The sequence below is a fragment of the Pongo abelii genome, chromosome 8 (assembly GCF_028885655.2).
Source record: "Pongo abelii isolate AG06213 chromosome 8, NHGRI_mPonAbe1-v2.0_pri, whole genome shotgun sequence".
Taxonomy (NCBI): Eukaryota; Metazoa; Chordata; class Mammalia; order Primates; family Hominidae; genus Pongo; species Pongo abelii.
Genome location: NC_071993.2, coordinates 65,657,689 through 65,672,623, shown reverse-complemented (window position 1 = coordinate 65,672,623; position 14,935 = coordinate 65,657,689). Strand labels below are relative to the sequence as shown.

The window sequence follows — 14,935 nt, the reverse complement described above, 5'->3', positions numbered from 1 at the left end:
GTTCTCAGCGTGGAGTTGGTGTTTCTTCATCACATTGCAGGCCCAAGTAGCCAATCCCAAACCCACAGGAGGATCCCACTCAGCTTCCTGTTGTCTCCCCACCCAGTGGTCCTCCTCCCTATTGTGTCCTCCCTACTTTCCTACCCTGGACATTCAGTGAGCCTGACTCTGTCCCAGGCCCTGCTCTAAACCCTGGAGGGCATAGACATGGGACAGCTCCCACTGCACTGAGAGGTGGCAGAATTCTCCAAAAGTTACCAGCCACCATCCCGCATCCACCAGGAGCTCCTGCTCTGCCAAATGACCAGGCTGTGATACTAGGGTGGTCGGACTGTAGTGGAGGCAAGCCCAGGGATGTGGAAACACAGAGCTGGGCCAAATCACCAACTTTGGGGGTTTAGGGGAAGCTTCCTGGCTTGGAAGAGGTAGTGTCTGAGTGGGACCTTGAAGGATGAGTAGGAGTTTGCCACTCAGACACAAGAACATTTTACATTGAGGGAATGAAACATGAAAGCGGGGGCTGAATGCAAACATGCTGAGTGTGACTGGAGCATAGAGGAGATGACATGATGGGAAGGGGTGAGGGACAGGCAGGGAGCAGGTCATGAAGGGTCCTGGAGACCGTGCCAAGGTAGGGAGCACTTCCCAGAAACATCTCAGAGTGAGCTGTTGGGCCCTCCTCCCTCCACCGCAAGGCTTCTGTTTTGAAGGGTCTAGTTGGACACTTTCTTCACATGGTGGCAGCTCTGAAGCTGCAAGCACTTGAGTAGCCAGCATTTCTGAGAAGGGAGGACTTCCCATACTGATTGCAGCAGAGCAGGTGGGGGTGATGGGTGGGCAGCAGAGATCCGAGCAAGATGGAGGACCAGGCAGCTCCCTTTGGGTCCTAACTCCAGTGGGCTTTCATAGGAGGGGCCTGAGCTTCAGGACAATTCCTGGCTTGGTTTGTCTGGAGAAGTCTTTGGCTAAAATACCAGGGGCAGAAATCTTGGCTAGGGATGAGGAATTCACAGGACTCGAATGATTTACCTAAAAGAAAAAGCAGAACAGGGATTATTTTTTTTGGAGGTGGGACTCTGGCGTGACATTTTAAAAATGCATGTTTCCATTTCTCATGTTCTGTGAGCATATGTTGCTTTTCAATAAGAAAAAAGCCCACGTTCATTCCCCAGCTATTTCACCAGTGCCTATTTATCTTGTGCCAGCCTTCAGAGACCCTGTGGGTAGAGGGATACACTAGAAGGGCAGCCCTCACCTTCCCAGAGTGCGACCCTCTCTCACAGTTAGTGGTCACCTGCTGTGGTGGGTCTAGGGGACTTCCTTCATCACCTCACTCGTCTTGACAATGACTCTTGAGGATGGGTATAATTGACATCAACTTCCAGATGAAGAATCTGAAGCTCATAGCAGTTAAATCACTTGGCTGAGATCACACAGTAAGGTGTAGCCACGTTGGGTTTCCAGTCCAGATGAGTTTGGCTCCAAAGCCTGGGCCATTTGATGCTGATTCTTTTGGTTTGTTGGGCTCCTCCTATGCAGGCTCTCTCTGCCAGACCTGCCCCTTTGCACCTTGGGTACCCCTGGGGAAGTCATACAGCTTCTCTAGGCCTCAGTATCCCCACCTATAAACTAGGGATAATTACATCTCCCTCGCAGGCTCATTATGAGGCATAGGGAGGTGTGATTAATGCACGTTACTCAGGACAGTGCCTGATACTGGATGCCTGGCTAATGAGGGCTTCTAATCATGGTGCGGGACGATGTGAGCTGGCATTGATTCCTTGCTTCTATCACAAGAAATAATCCACTTCTGTCTGTTTCCAGTTCCTAGCTTCAGAAGATGCAGGTCCTGGGCTTCCTTAAGCTCCTAAACTCAGACACAGGGGAGGGATCTGTATGGGAAAGGCAGTGGCCTCCCTGTCCTGGTTCCCCCATCTCTGCCCCCTGGCTTCCCATGGCTGTTTCTTCTCAGGCCCAGGCTCAACCCAGCCCTGGAGATAGCCCAGACATGGGCCTTCAGCATGGAACATCAACCCCATTCACAGGTGGTCTTAAGATTAGTTACAAAGACCAAGGCCAGGGTGAGCCTGGAGCAACCATGTGTTCAATGCTCCTGCTGCTGTAAGTCTTGCTGTTTGGGACCTGTTTTCTCCAGGTGCTCCACATATATCACCCACACCCACTGCTTGGAATACAGCATGTTTGCCCTGCTGGTTCCCTTCCAAGATGACAACCATAAACTCTGCAGTCTGAAGGAGACCCTCTGTTTCTGGAGGGTTACCAGAAGGTTGTGCTACCCATCCATCTCCCAGAAGAGCCCGTGCCTTTCCTTCATTTGAAGTCAGACCATCCCCTACCTTGCCGTGTGTTCTGTTCCAGGTAGCATTGCCTTGCCACCTAGCTCCACTTAGGTGTGGTACCATGGGCTTGTATTGAAGGCAGGATGTTGGGAGAAGCAGCCCCTAAGAAGCTAGTTATTGTGACTATTGCAGGAGAAGAGTGTTAAGAAAATTGCTGGGAGACATTTTTCTCACCTTTAGAATCAGGAAAAGGAGGGCCGATTATGGAGAGTTCCTTTTTATCTGTGGAAACCAGGCTGAATGAGACTGCGTCTTCCTCTCTGCTTTGTCTGCTAGGAAGCACAGAGCCCAATGCATAGCCCATTTCTAGGAGGTGCCCAGGACTGCAGCATCAACACCATGGTGTGTAACCTCACCCTTGTCTAGCAATTGACCAGAGCCTGCTGGTCCCCAGGACTGCTCTTTGTGCTGTCCTTTGGGGTCCAGCTCTGCATCTGACTTTGTTCCCCCCAGCCCCATCAAGTCAGCTGGAGAGCAGGACCTCCCTGGGTTCTAGCTGCTTCTCTTTCCAGCAGACCTGTGTCTTCCTGGCATCCCAACAGCCATGGTTGACTTTTCACGTTTCCATGGGAACAGAGTCTGACTGTAGCCAGACAAGTAACTAGAGAGGCTGAGGAGGACTGTGTGTGAGTGGTGTTGTGTCTGAGGCTGCTCTTGGAGCCCAGGGATCTTGTGCACTTCCCTTCGGCTTGCAGTGGCTGCAGCAGCCTCCTCTTGGTGGTAATCATGGCCCATTTGCAGCTCCTACACCTCCATTGCTGACATAATATTGCACCGGGGTCCATCCATCTGCATAATCATCTTAACCTGCTCCCACAAGAGAGTTTAAAAGGTCTGGGCTGTTGGAAAATGACCATAAAGCCTGAACGCAGATACCTTTAGCAGCAACGCCAACATCTATCACAGGGTAATTAGAGGCAGGGAGTGAGGGCTCCGGGCTCTGTGTCGGGGAACTGTTTGGGGATGTGTCTGCTCTGGCTGTTGAAAAGAAAGGGAGGGAAAGACCCAAGAAGGCAGTCCAGGAAGCAGAAGAGCAGTTTCTGCAGCAATAAGAGGATTTCTCTTTACTGGAGGGCGTGCATTTTCTCCAAGGGGAAGGAACTTTGCCTGAGACTGTTTGGGGACTCCTGGGACCTCTGTTCACATGTTGAATGCGCCATGGTTTTCTGATACTAGAAAAATAATGACCAGGACTATTCCTTTCTTACTGTGTTCTAGGTCCCAAACTCTGGAGTGCTGTGTGGTCTTGAACAAGCGCCCTTTTCTCTCTGTGATCCCATTCTTCTATTTGTAAAATGAGGGGATTGGACAAATCCGTCAGTTTCCAAATTCTTATTTGTGGAACCCTGGGGCTCACTGGCAGGGATGGGGAGAGGGAAGGGGGTAGGCAGGGGTGAGACTCACCTCTTTTACTCCAACCACAGTGGCTTTTCTTTCATTAGTTCTACATTCAGCTTTCTAAGGTAGGTTATACATGAAGAACAGTTTTCTGCTACCAGAAGCACTGAACCCCCACTGGGCTCCAAGATCACTTAGAGTCTCTGGTGTTTGTATGATAAAAGTACTAGGTTTGGAAAACCAGATTTTGCTACGTCCTTTAACAAGTGTCTCTTTCGTAACTAGCTTTATTGTGCTGAATTTGATCTCTCCAGAAAAATAGTCGCATCTGTGCAGACAGGGAGTGCGACTTGAGGGAGTGTGAGGACGTCATGGAGTCAGACACAGAGGGGCAAGAACAGCTCTTGCAAAGCAGAGACCAGGGGCCAACTGCCCACAGCCGGCCTCCCCAGGCCCAGTGGGGCTCCAAGTCTTCGGGAATGCCCCAAGCAGTGGGTGGCTGTCCTCCCTGTGTTGAAACAACAGAGCTGTTTTCTTCTGGGTCCCCCGCCCCCCTTGGCTGTCAGCTCTGAGCGGGGTGCACAGCCTCCTGGCTCCTATCCACATGGAGCCTGGTCATCTCCTTCTGGCGTCCATCAACTGCCTGAGCTGTCAGTGGAGGCTGCTGCGGCCTCTCCGTTGCTGACCTCTTGTTCCCCAGCCTCTTGAAAACTCTCTGTAATTTGTCTCTGATCCTGCTGCAGTCTCCCTGCCTTTCCCTGAGGTCGGGGCCTCAGGCTCTCAAGACTGTAAGGCTCGCTGTCTCCGCTGCCTCATTTGCCAGGCACTTCAAGCCCCAAGACTCCCCTCCTTCCTCACCTTTAGGTCTTTGAAATTTTGCGCCCCTATATTCGAAAGTGATCCTGGTCATTGAAAGTGCAGGGAGAAAAACTGCTGAAAGCATTTCTCCTTGTTTGGAGGGTCCACTCCTGTCCCTTCTAAACTCTGGAGTTTTTCCACACCTCCTCCTTTCTGTCACCTTTTAGATGCCTCCTGATACGTGGTGTCTTGCTTATGGTGTGCTCCCTGTGTGAGGCTCAGTGCTGGTGTCTGTGAGGCTTTAACCAAGGTATACATTGAAGAAAAAAAAAAGAAGAAGAAATAAAAGAAACTTTTTTCTGTCTGACTTTCTATGTGTGTCAGCCCAGGCCTGGGGAACTGTGAGGGCAGGCTGGGTGAGTTTGCAAATCTTGTCATCCCAGAACCCCAGAAACTTCACTACCCTAGTGCTCCCTGCACACCCAAGCCATGCTGGCCAGATGTGTCTCTCTGGTCTCTCTCTATTGGACTCCAGCCCAGCCTATTCTCCTTGGCAACAGCTCCTGGCATGCTCTGAAGAAGGGGCAGCTATTTCAAACCAGGCTGAGGGCCCTGGATGTGGCCATTTAAAGAAAAGGTGGTGGTAGCTGTCTTCCCAGGCAGCACCACCGCGGTCTCACAGAGCACCTGGCAACCCACTTCAGAGTCCACACATTGCCTGCAAGGAGTGCTGTTTTTCAGTTCCTTCTCAAAACTTTACCTTGGGGCAGTGGCTGGGTCGGAGGCTAAGGCCGTCTTGGGGGATCCTTTGCCCAAATGCAGTTCCTCCCACTGAGCCACACTGTAACCTCTGACAGAGTCTGCCCAGGCTGGGGCTGGCGGGTCACCTATTTATTTTAATAGGGCAATCCCTTTTGGGATGACTGTAAGCAGAGGCCCCAAGTGAAAGACATTTGAAAACAAGCTGCCTGGAAACAAGCCTCTTGGAGGACCATAGGGGGGTGGATTCTGGAGTCTTCTCTTAACGTGCATCCATGCCTCCCCCACCTCCATTCACGTTGGCCTAGTCCATGGCCCTCCGTTCCTACTTGAGAACAGCCTTCCAGACTCCTGGAGGCCTGGGCATGGGACGTGCCACAGGTGGCCCTAGAACCCAGGTCTCTGAGTCTCAGTTCACTTCTCATCACTCCTGCTGAAGCCACATGTCCCTCGGCAGGTATATTAACTAGAGGACCCTTGTTGTGGCTGTGGAGGTCTGGCAGTTACATGGACGCACAAATAAACTCTTGCAAGATACTGGGGGGTGCTAGAAAGAGTAACTTCCTGGGAGGCAAGAAACCTGGTTGTGGTCTCAGATCTGCTAAGCGGCTGTGTGATGTTGGATGAGCAGCTTGCCCTCTCTGGCCTTGGCACCTGTAGTTGTACAGTGAGTGGTTTGACTCCGGGATGTGTCAAGGCCCTCTGCTCTAGGTAATGTCAGGATCTTTCTCGAGGCATGAGGGAGAAGCTTGTGGTAGCAGACAAGAGCACGTGGAGCAGGACGGGATGACCCTGGTGTTCTCATGGAAGAAGGTCCATGACAGCTCCTTCTAGCCATGTGGCCTCGTCTCGGGGCCCCAAAGCGAGTACAGTGTGGGGCCTGCCTGCTGCCCCTCCCGGAAGCCCTCGCTGGGGCAGTGAGCAGTTCCATGCTCTGTATCTTCATCCCATGGTTCTTCCTAGGGATCCACTTGTGACAAATGCCTCCTTGATGGGAAGTGGGCAGGAAGCATCTCCCAAAGTGCAGGGAGCCAGCCCTCCGGATGTAGCAAAGTCCCACCTATTCATGTGGGCACCAACCTGGGCAGGTATGAAGTGACAGAGAGGAGGAAGCTCAGCACCTGCTGTCAGGGCATGTAGACTGGCAGGGCAGGCAGCAGTACTGCTGCTGAGGTCATGAATCTTAGTCCCCTCACTCAGCTGGTGACACAAATCACTTTTCCCACAGCTGCATCCACGATCCATTCTGTGGGGCTGGTGGAAACCCATCACCTCGGCTCCTCTGGGGTTGTCCTCCTGCCTCTCAGATTCCCTCTCTGGGCATGGCTCATCCCAGGGGTCAGAGAGAGGGTCCTCTGGGTATCACCCCTCAGACCCCTGGGCCCTCACTCTGCCTGCCTGTAAGGCCCCTTCAGGGCACAGCCTGCTCTCTGTTGCCTTCCAGCCCTGACTAAGGCACAAGACTCCTTTTCTCTCGAGGAATAGCTTTCACTACTCTCCTCCCTCCAGCTTGGGGAAATCTCCTTTTGGTCTGGGAGCAATACTTCCACATTTACGTTTCTTCCAAGACCCCCCGCTTCTTGCTAAGACCCTGGCTCTCCTGCTTTCTTTCTCTGCAAAGCCTCCACATCTTCTAACAGATTTACACCACTGGAAATAAAAGCCAGGACATCTCGTGGGTGCCTTCTGCTTTCCCCTGTGCAGCCGGCATCTTGTGAAACAAGGGTGCACAGAGAGAAGGGACAGGAAAGGGAGAGCAGAAAACTCAGGAAAGAACAGGCCCTCTGAGCTGGGATTTTAAAGTATCCGTCCCGGATACTACGTTCCCATGTAGAAGCACATGTGAACATGAGTGCCTGCCCCTAGGCTCATGACTAAGGTCCCCATGAAACAAGCAGAGCTCAGATACAGACTGGATTCTGCAGTGCTGCCCAGGCCCCAGGGTGGGGACAGGATAGGACAGGTCCTTGGCTGTATAACTGGGAGCCAACCATGATATGAAGCCACACTTGGGTCATGCAGGATGTCCACAGAAGCCTCAGTCTTGAGGTGGTATGCAGAGAGAGCGTAGCCAGATCCTGTGCAGCAGGAGGGAAGTAGAAACCTAACCTGAGATTCGGAAGACAGAAGAGGTGGAGCCTGGGAGTGGCCCCAGATGGGGTATGGTTTTGCAGGTCAGGCTTAGGAGTTCAAGCCCAGTACTTAGGCCATAGGGAGCCACGGGTTTTTTGAACAGGGATGTGAGTGGTGAGAGACAGGAAAGGTCCTGAGTGAGTTTGAAGAGAAAGGTGGAATGGATAATCACTGAGCTGGGAGTTGTTTGGAAGACTTCCTGAAGGACTCATTCATTCATTCATTCATTCACTCAACAAAGGCTTCTCTAGCACCTTCCATGTGCCAGACACTGCTCACGGTGATGAATATAATAGTGTCTTTCCTATAGCACCTACGTTGTGGGTAGGGGAGATGGGCAAACCTTAACCAACATATAAACATGTATTCCAGGTGGTGATGCAGACTCAGAAGATATCATCGCAGGGTAAGGAGACTGAGAGTGAGAGGGGATGCTCTTCCAGCTAGGGCAGCCAGGGGAAGCTTCTAGAGGAGGTGGCATTGGAGTAGAGACCTGAAGAGAATGCGCAGGTTGATTTTGTCCTAAGGAACACGATGGCTTCGTGCAGCTATGAGGGACAGGGAGTATGAGTGAAGCCTTTGGGGAAGAGTTCACAGGAGTTGCAACCCGCCAGTCTTGTTGCTGCAGAGACTCTGTGGGGGTGAGCTTTGGGTGGTGAGGTTGGAAGAGAGACAGTGCCATTTGGGATGAGAGTTCTAAGGCTGGATTGAGGACTTCAGTCTTGCTTGGTGAGCCTCAGAAGGTTGCTGTGCAAGAGGTGAGCAATGGAATGAAAAGCGCTTGGATCTCTGCAGAAGGCTCCCTTCCAAAATTACAGTGGGTTGGCCAGGGCAGGGATCCAGGAGCAGACTGAGCATGCCCAGAGAGCCCCCTCCTTTGCAATTACTACAAGTCCCAGCACAGGGCAGGGCCAGATCCCTTGGGGATCTTCTCTATATCAAAGGGGAGATTAGCTCCAAGCCCCTAACGATGCTGGATGTGCTGGCCACACTCACCAGTGCTGCCTCCTCTGAGACTGTCAGCTTTATATCTGCTTCTTTTTATCAATACGGGCAAATAATTCTCTAGACATTTATCATTTTAAACTGTCACAGTCCAGTGCCTTTCCCGAGGACCACAATCAATACTGATCTCGGTTTGAATACTTTTCTGACAAGGTTCCTATTTGTAGATTCACAAGTAGAACTAATGTGTGTTAAAGCTATTCAGTTTGGCATTTTGCAGCTCCATTGACACATTAAATATAGGCGTTCACCACGACGATTAACCTTACAACTATTAAGTAATAAAAATCCCACATACATATTTATTAGCTGAATATCCTATTCCGGCATGATGCCTTCCCTGACGAGGCCTTCCCATGATGGGAAACCAGAGAAGGTGGAGGTGGCTGCTGGAAAGATGAGCTCACTCTTTTCAGAGAATGTCAGGAGGGATGTGGGGATCTCCACGCCACAGTGTTGGTGGGAGGAGGGGAAGCTGCTCTGGGGATGGAGGCCCAGATGGAGCCAAAGTTGACGGGGTGCTGAGGTGGGTAGCAGCAGAGCTGACATGTTCTAGGTTGGTGGATCCAGCCGCTCTCTGGGATGAGATCCCAGACTTCTTCATTCTTGGTGCTTCTGAGTAGGTATCCTTTCTCTTCATGGGCCTCAATTTCCTCGTCTGCGTAACGGGGTCAGACTAGAATCGGTGCCTCCTGGGCTTTTTATAAGGTCGTGGCATGCGTACAGTAGGACAAAATTTGTAAAGCCTACAGCATCAACAGACAAACAGTGACCAGCTTAGGAGACCCTGGGTGCCCCAAAGCCTCCTCTGGTGATCAGGAGGGTTAAGGCAATTGACAGCTCAGTGAGTGGGGCACACCAGCGGGGACTATCAAGTAGATGAGCTCAGATGTCCCCTTTGCAGTGGATGCTTGGTGACTCTGTCTCCCTGCTTATTGATGTGGAACTCTGCTTCCTGGATCTGTCTTTCCTGGGCCAGCATCCATAGGGACCCTGAGTACCTATTTCCTGGCACAGAGGTGCATGGGCCCCAGTATCCTGGATGTCAGCTGAGGCAGTGGCAGGGCGGACATCTGCTCATGTCTACTGCCATTCTGACCAGTTGGTGCCCAGGCCCTTCCCGTGACTAAAAATATGAGCTGGGGGGCTTCATAATGGGACAGGCGAGGGGTTCTAGAATCAGCACTCCCAAATCCAGACACCCTTGCCAGCCTTGGGGGCAACTATCCACCTTTACCGTTGGTCCATATTCATGAGCTCTGGCTCAGTCCCAGGCCCAGGGCCAGCTGGGGTTGGGGAGTGGGTAAGTGACAGCAGAACACATTGTGTAGTGGCGGAAAGGAGGAGTCTCCACACAATTGCAACACATGGCAATCAATGTCCAGCGAGAAAAAGGGGCAGAGATCAGAGAGGGCTGCCTGGAGGAAGGAGCCTCTGCTCCTAGACTCACTGGACAAGCCAGGATTAGTCAGGCAAAGAATGGAGAAGAGTATTGTCAGCAGGAGCGTGGCACATGAGAGGGGATGCTGCAGTGGCTGTGAGGGGTGCCCTGAAGACCGCACTGTGGGAGCACAGCCCCATGAGAGCTCCAGCTGCCGTGCTCTGATGTCACTGCTGTGGCTATGCTCCCAGCCAGCGACTGAGTGCGCAGGCGTGTCCCAGGAGACAAGGGCCATGCCCTGACCCCTAGATTTGGCCTTGCCAAACCTTCTTGAGACTGCATAGCATCTTTTCTTCACTCATGGTCAGACCTGCTCTGGGATCTGGCAGCAGCTCTCCCAGCCTTTCCTCACCCCCTCTCCATTTTCTCGCACACGGACGTTTCCCTAATAAATTCTTCACATGTTGCATCCCATATGGGTGTCTGCTTCTTGCAGGACCCAGACTAACACAAGCAGGAAGTGCTTCAGGAACTGAAGGGGGTTCATTCTGGCCTCTGGGTAAAGTGTGAGGGTGAAATTGTGATTTTCCATTTTACAACAAGGGAACAAAATGTCTGCAAAGTTCTAGATGCAAAATACTTTTTAAACTGCAACATGACTTGTGAAGATAGGCCCTGTTGATGGCTGTGGAAGGGGTTAGGTGCTGTAGCAACACTTCCTGGAAACCTGAATGCACATTTGCCATCTCATAAAATTCCCCCAGTGGAGAAAGGGAAGTGCACTTGTCTCCATGAACGCCGGAGGAGAGAGGGACTTAGATATGCACCACCTTTGGTGCATCAACTTTGGGTCTGGGATAGGAACCCAGGTGTGTCTGACGGCAAAGTGTGTCCCAATCTTCTGAGGTGTCTAGACACTGTTCATGTGCCAAGGGACAATCAAAACCTGTCACCTCAGCTCCAGTTGGCGGGAGGATACTTCCACCCACACTCCAATTGAAACTGCAGAAAATGCTGTCAGGTTGGCTGGCCTGGGATGTGAAGTTGTATAGAGAAAAGGCAACTCTCCATTTTTAATTTATTTAAAATTTATTTTTATTTATTTATTTTTTTAGGGACAGGGCTTTGCTCTGTCTCCCAGGCTGGAGTGCAGGGGCGCCATCATAGCTCACTGCAGCTTTGACCTCCTGGACTAAGCTATCCTCCTGCCTCGGCCTCCTGAGTGGGAAGGACTACAGGTATGCACCACCATGTCCACCATGCCCAGCTAATTTTTTATCCTTTTTTTTTTTTTTTTTTTTTTTTTTTTTTAGAGATGGGGTCTTGTTATGTTTCCCAGGCTGGTCTTGGACTCCTGGCCTCAAGCAACCCTCCTGCCTCAGCCTTCCAAAGTGCTGGGATTACCGGCGTGAGCCACCGTGCTGGGCCATGACTCTCTAGAGTGGGCCACAGAACCCCTACACAGCTGAGAGATGTGTGGACAACTTTTGCAGCACTGTGGTTTTGCTCAAGACTCCTGTCCCTTGGCCTCCTGCTGCACTCCCAGAGTCAGAGGGTTGGGGCACACTGGCTTTCTCCTGACCTCAAATGAAAGGCAAGGAGGCCTGGGATTGAGGCTGGCTCTTTTACCACTGTGAGACCCGATCTCTGGGACCTGTCATTGGAGGACATCTAGCGACCGTGGGGCAATGGGGAGCAGCTGACCTTGCAGCGGGAAGGGTGTTGCCTCTACTTTCTCAGACAGAGGGACCCAAGGGGCGAGGTGCCTCTCCTGGGAGGTGAAGGCTGGTATGGTTCAGTGCCAGGGCTGGGGCAGGGAAGCCTGGAGCACTCAGACCTGCTTCTGGGGGTGTCCCCTGAAGACGGTGAGCTGGATTAGCCACTGTCAGTGGGTGTATGCTGAGGTGCTTCTGGTTTTTCTCTGTTTCTATTTTCTATCTTGACAGAAAAATTGTGATTTTCACACTGTCACTAAACCAATAGGTCCCTGACATGTGTTTCTGTAATCTGTGGAGCTGGTTTCCTGTACTTCTGACAGTTCTATTACATCTCTGACAGTTATATAAAATTTTTCCTCTGGGAAGTTGATGGGGGCCTTTGCCTCTCCCCTCACTGTAACTCCCTAGTCCCCCATGCTAACTTATGTTTGGAGATGATGGAGCAGGATGAATGCTTTTCTTGTTCCTGCCCTGTGTTAGCTGCCAGTCACCTCCTGGGAGGTGGAGGGTGGAGTGCACAGCCAACAGACAAGGGAGGGAGACCTGAACCTGAGCTCCCTCGGGTGGGAGAGGGAAGCAGCAAAGAGCCAGCCCTGGTGACTCAGGAACCCACAGTGGAAGGACGCTTCATTCCTGCTGGGTTCCAAATTCGGCCGATTCCCTCTGAGAGTCCTGCCCCCGCCCCTTGCAAACCACAGGGCACTGTACCGAGGGAGGAAGGCCACCCTGCTTCATACTGATGCCTGGCAATGTATGGGGGCAGGAGGTTGGGGCAGAGCCTTGGCTGCAGTGTGTGCATGCTTGTGAGTGTGCACACGTGTGTGTTGAATTCAGGGTGTTACATCTGTGCACATCCACCCTTGCCAGACACTGTGCCAGGCCCTGGGGTGATGGGGCTGTAGCCTCTGTACCTGGGGGGCCCACGTGTGTGTGTGCATGCTTGTGAGTGTGCACACGTGTGTGTTGAATTCAGGGTGTCACATCTGTGCACATCCACCCTTGCCAGACACTGTGCCAGGCCCTGGGGTGATGGGGCTGTAGCCTCTGTACCTGGGGGGCCCACGTGTGGGTATGAATGCTAGAGCTGCACCCATGGGTGGAGCACCTACTCTGGGTAAGTCTGTCCCTGTGCTCACACTGGAAGCACATGCATCCATGGGCATGCATGAGTGGGTGGTGCATATGGGGTAGATGTGGGGAACACGTTTGCTTCTGACTCGGCTGCTACTGTCTGGTGCTAAGCACAACGTCTGTCTTCGAGACAACTACTTCTTTAGTAGAAATAGTGATAGAAGGGGGCGCTGGAGGGAGGGGAGCAGGGGTCAACATCACCTCAGCCACAGGCATTGCCTGTCCATGAAGTGGGAGCTTTGTCACCCTGGCCCTGTCACTGCCCTTCTGGGTGGCATTGGACAGATCCCATTGACTCAGCCAAATTAGGCACTGAACATTATCTTGGGGATTCTCTATGAAGCACATACAAAGTGGCCCCTAGACCCCCAAATAGCACCTCAGCCTCTGCGAAAGCCTTTGCCAGATCTCAGCCTGGTCTTGAGACATTGTTTGGAGCCTTTCAATCGACTTAGCCACTCTGATTTTCCTGTCTATGGAAAACGAGGCGTTGCCATGGCAACTGCCACATTACACGGTTCTGTACTGACGATGCCTCTGAGATACAGAGCAGCTTCTCAAAGAGATACACTTTTCAACATGTCATGTAGAATTCTGTACTTGTTAGGGAAAATCGCATTTCCAGCAAAATGACATGCCTCTCCCGGGCTTGCGGACGCATGGCTCACGCCTTCCTTAAACAAAGCATTTTATTCACTGCCTCCCTCCTGCCTCTCTGGTCTGCTACTTGCTGCCCACCCCTCCCAAGCCCCAATTCCCTTTACATAAAACATGAAGCTGGAGATGAGGGCTGCGCAGAGGGCAGGTCTCCACTAGCCAGGGTGGAGGTGCCCAGAGTGGGCTGTCCCTTACGGCGGAGGGGCCCAGAGGCCAGGTCTGGGGGTGGGTGCCTTGGCTGTGGCTGTGGGGTCAGCTAGCTGGCCTGGTTCTCTGATGTCCCTCCACTGGCCTCCAAGACCCTGGCCTGACTTCTTGGGGTCATGCCTAGAGGAGGGATTGCAAGCTCCCCAGCCCCACTCCTTGGTCAGTGCTGCAAAGGGCCTAAGTGAGGAGCTGGTGTCCTCTTCAAGGTCATGGCCTCCACGTATCTTGTGTGTTCAGCAGAACCATGTCAGCTGCTCCGTCCCTGTCAGGCAGTGTGTTGGGGATAAAGCCAGCCTCACTGGACCCACTTGGTGTGACACTGGACCCACTACTTTCCCTTCTTGACCTCAGATCTGCCATCTGCCCCCAAGCAGGTGGGCTGGATGCCCCTGGCAGAGTCTGCTCTGAGAGTCTGAGAGCCTGTCCCCATGCTCCCGCAGATCTCCAGACCCCAGCTCTCCTTGTGGTTCTGCTCAGAGTCTGAAGCTCTCTTTCTCTCAGATTCTGTGACTGATAAATTGGTCACTGAGATATCCCAGGAAAGCCTGTGTGGACACAGGGATGAGCTTCCCCTAAGGGAACTGGCTGCCTGTACTTCTGAGCTCCAACCAGAAGGCTCCTATCCTGGGAGCCCACTCCTGCATGTTGGCCTTTGCCAGAGGGATGTTGGACCAAGCTGCTGAGTGACGAGGCCAACACCTCCAAGCACTGATGCATTCAGATTACTTGATGAATTGATGCAACATGCATGTATTGAGAGTCAGCACTAAATGAGTTAATACATGTGAAGTTGTTTGATGAGTGCTCAGCACCTACGAGCCATGGGTGCTCATTGGCCACAGTGGCATGAGAAGGGTGTGGAGACGTGGAAACACTTGCACAGCCACTGCCTCCAAGGAGCTTGGAGAGAGGGGACAGCCCAGCATAGAACCGTCTCAGCACAGGTGGGGTGGGAGTACTCAATGTAGCCTGGTCCTCGAGTCTGGGGAACCCCTGAGGGTCTCCAGCCCTTTTCGCTGGGCTGAGGGGAGCTCTTGCTTTCAGGAGAACTGCCTGAGGCCCTTCATTATTTCCTATTAGAATGGCCTCAGAAGTAAGACTCCCCCCAGGAGTTAATCCCACAGTTTGCATTGGCCTCTTTCCAGGGAGTGAGTTTGAGGACCATTTTCTCCCTCTGCCTTCCCTAAGGCAATCACATTGTTCCTGGAAAAGCTTGGCTATGGAGGGCTTTGTAGGCCCCTGGGACTCCCTGCGGGTGGTGAGGAACCCTCAGGCAAGCCTCCTTTCACAGGCTGGTTATCTGGGAATTTGGCTCTTAGACAAGTTGATCAGCAGTTGTCCTTCCGCCAAGGGCCACAGGGAACCTCTGGAGAGGTGCAGTGGGTTGGTTCAGGGCACTAGAGAGAGTAAGGAATAGTAGGCCTATGTCAGATACAGAGGGGCAGCTT

General features: G+C 52.3%; 1 non-coding gene across 1 annotated transcript; it reads left to right on the top strand.

Moving 5' to 3' along the window:
• Positions 1-4,580: 4,580 nt before the first annotated feature.
• LOC112135309 (small nucleolar RNA SNORA71) lies at positions 4,581-4,698 on the top strand. The gene has a single exon (XR_002916609.1). It is a non-coding gene; the product is annotated as a small nucleolar RNA SNORA71 (small nucleolar RNA).
• Positions 4,699-14,935: the final 10,237 nt, after the last annotated feature.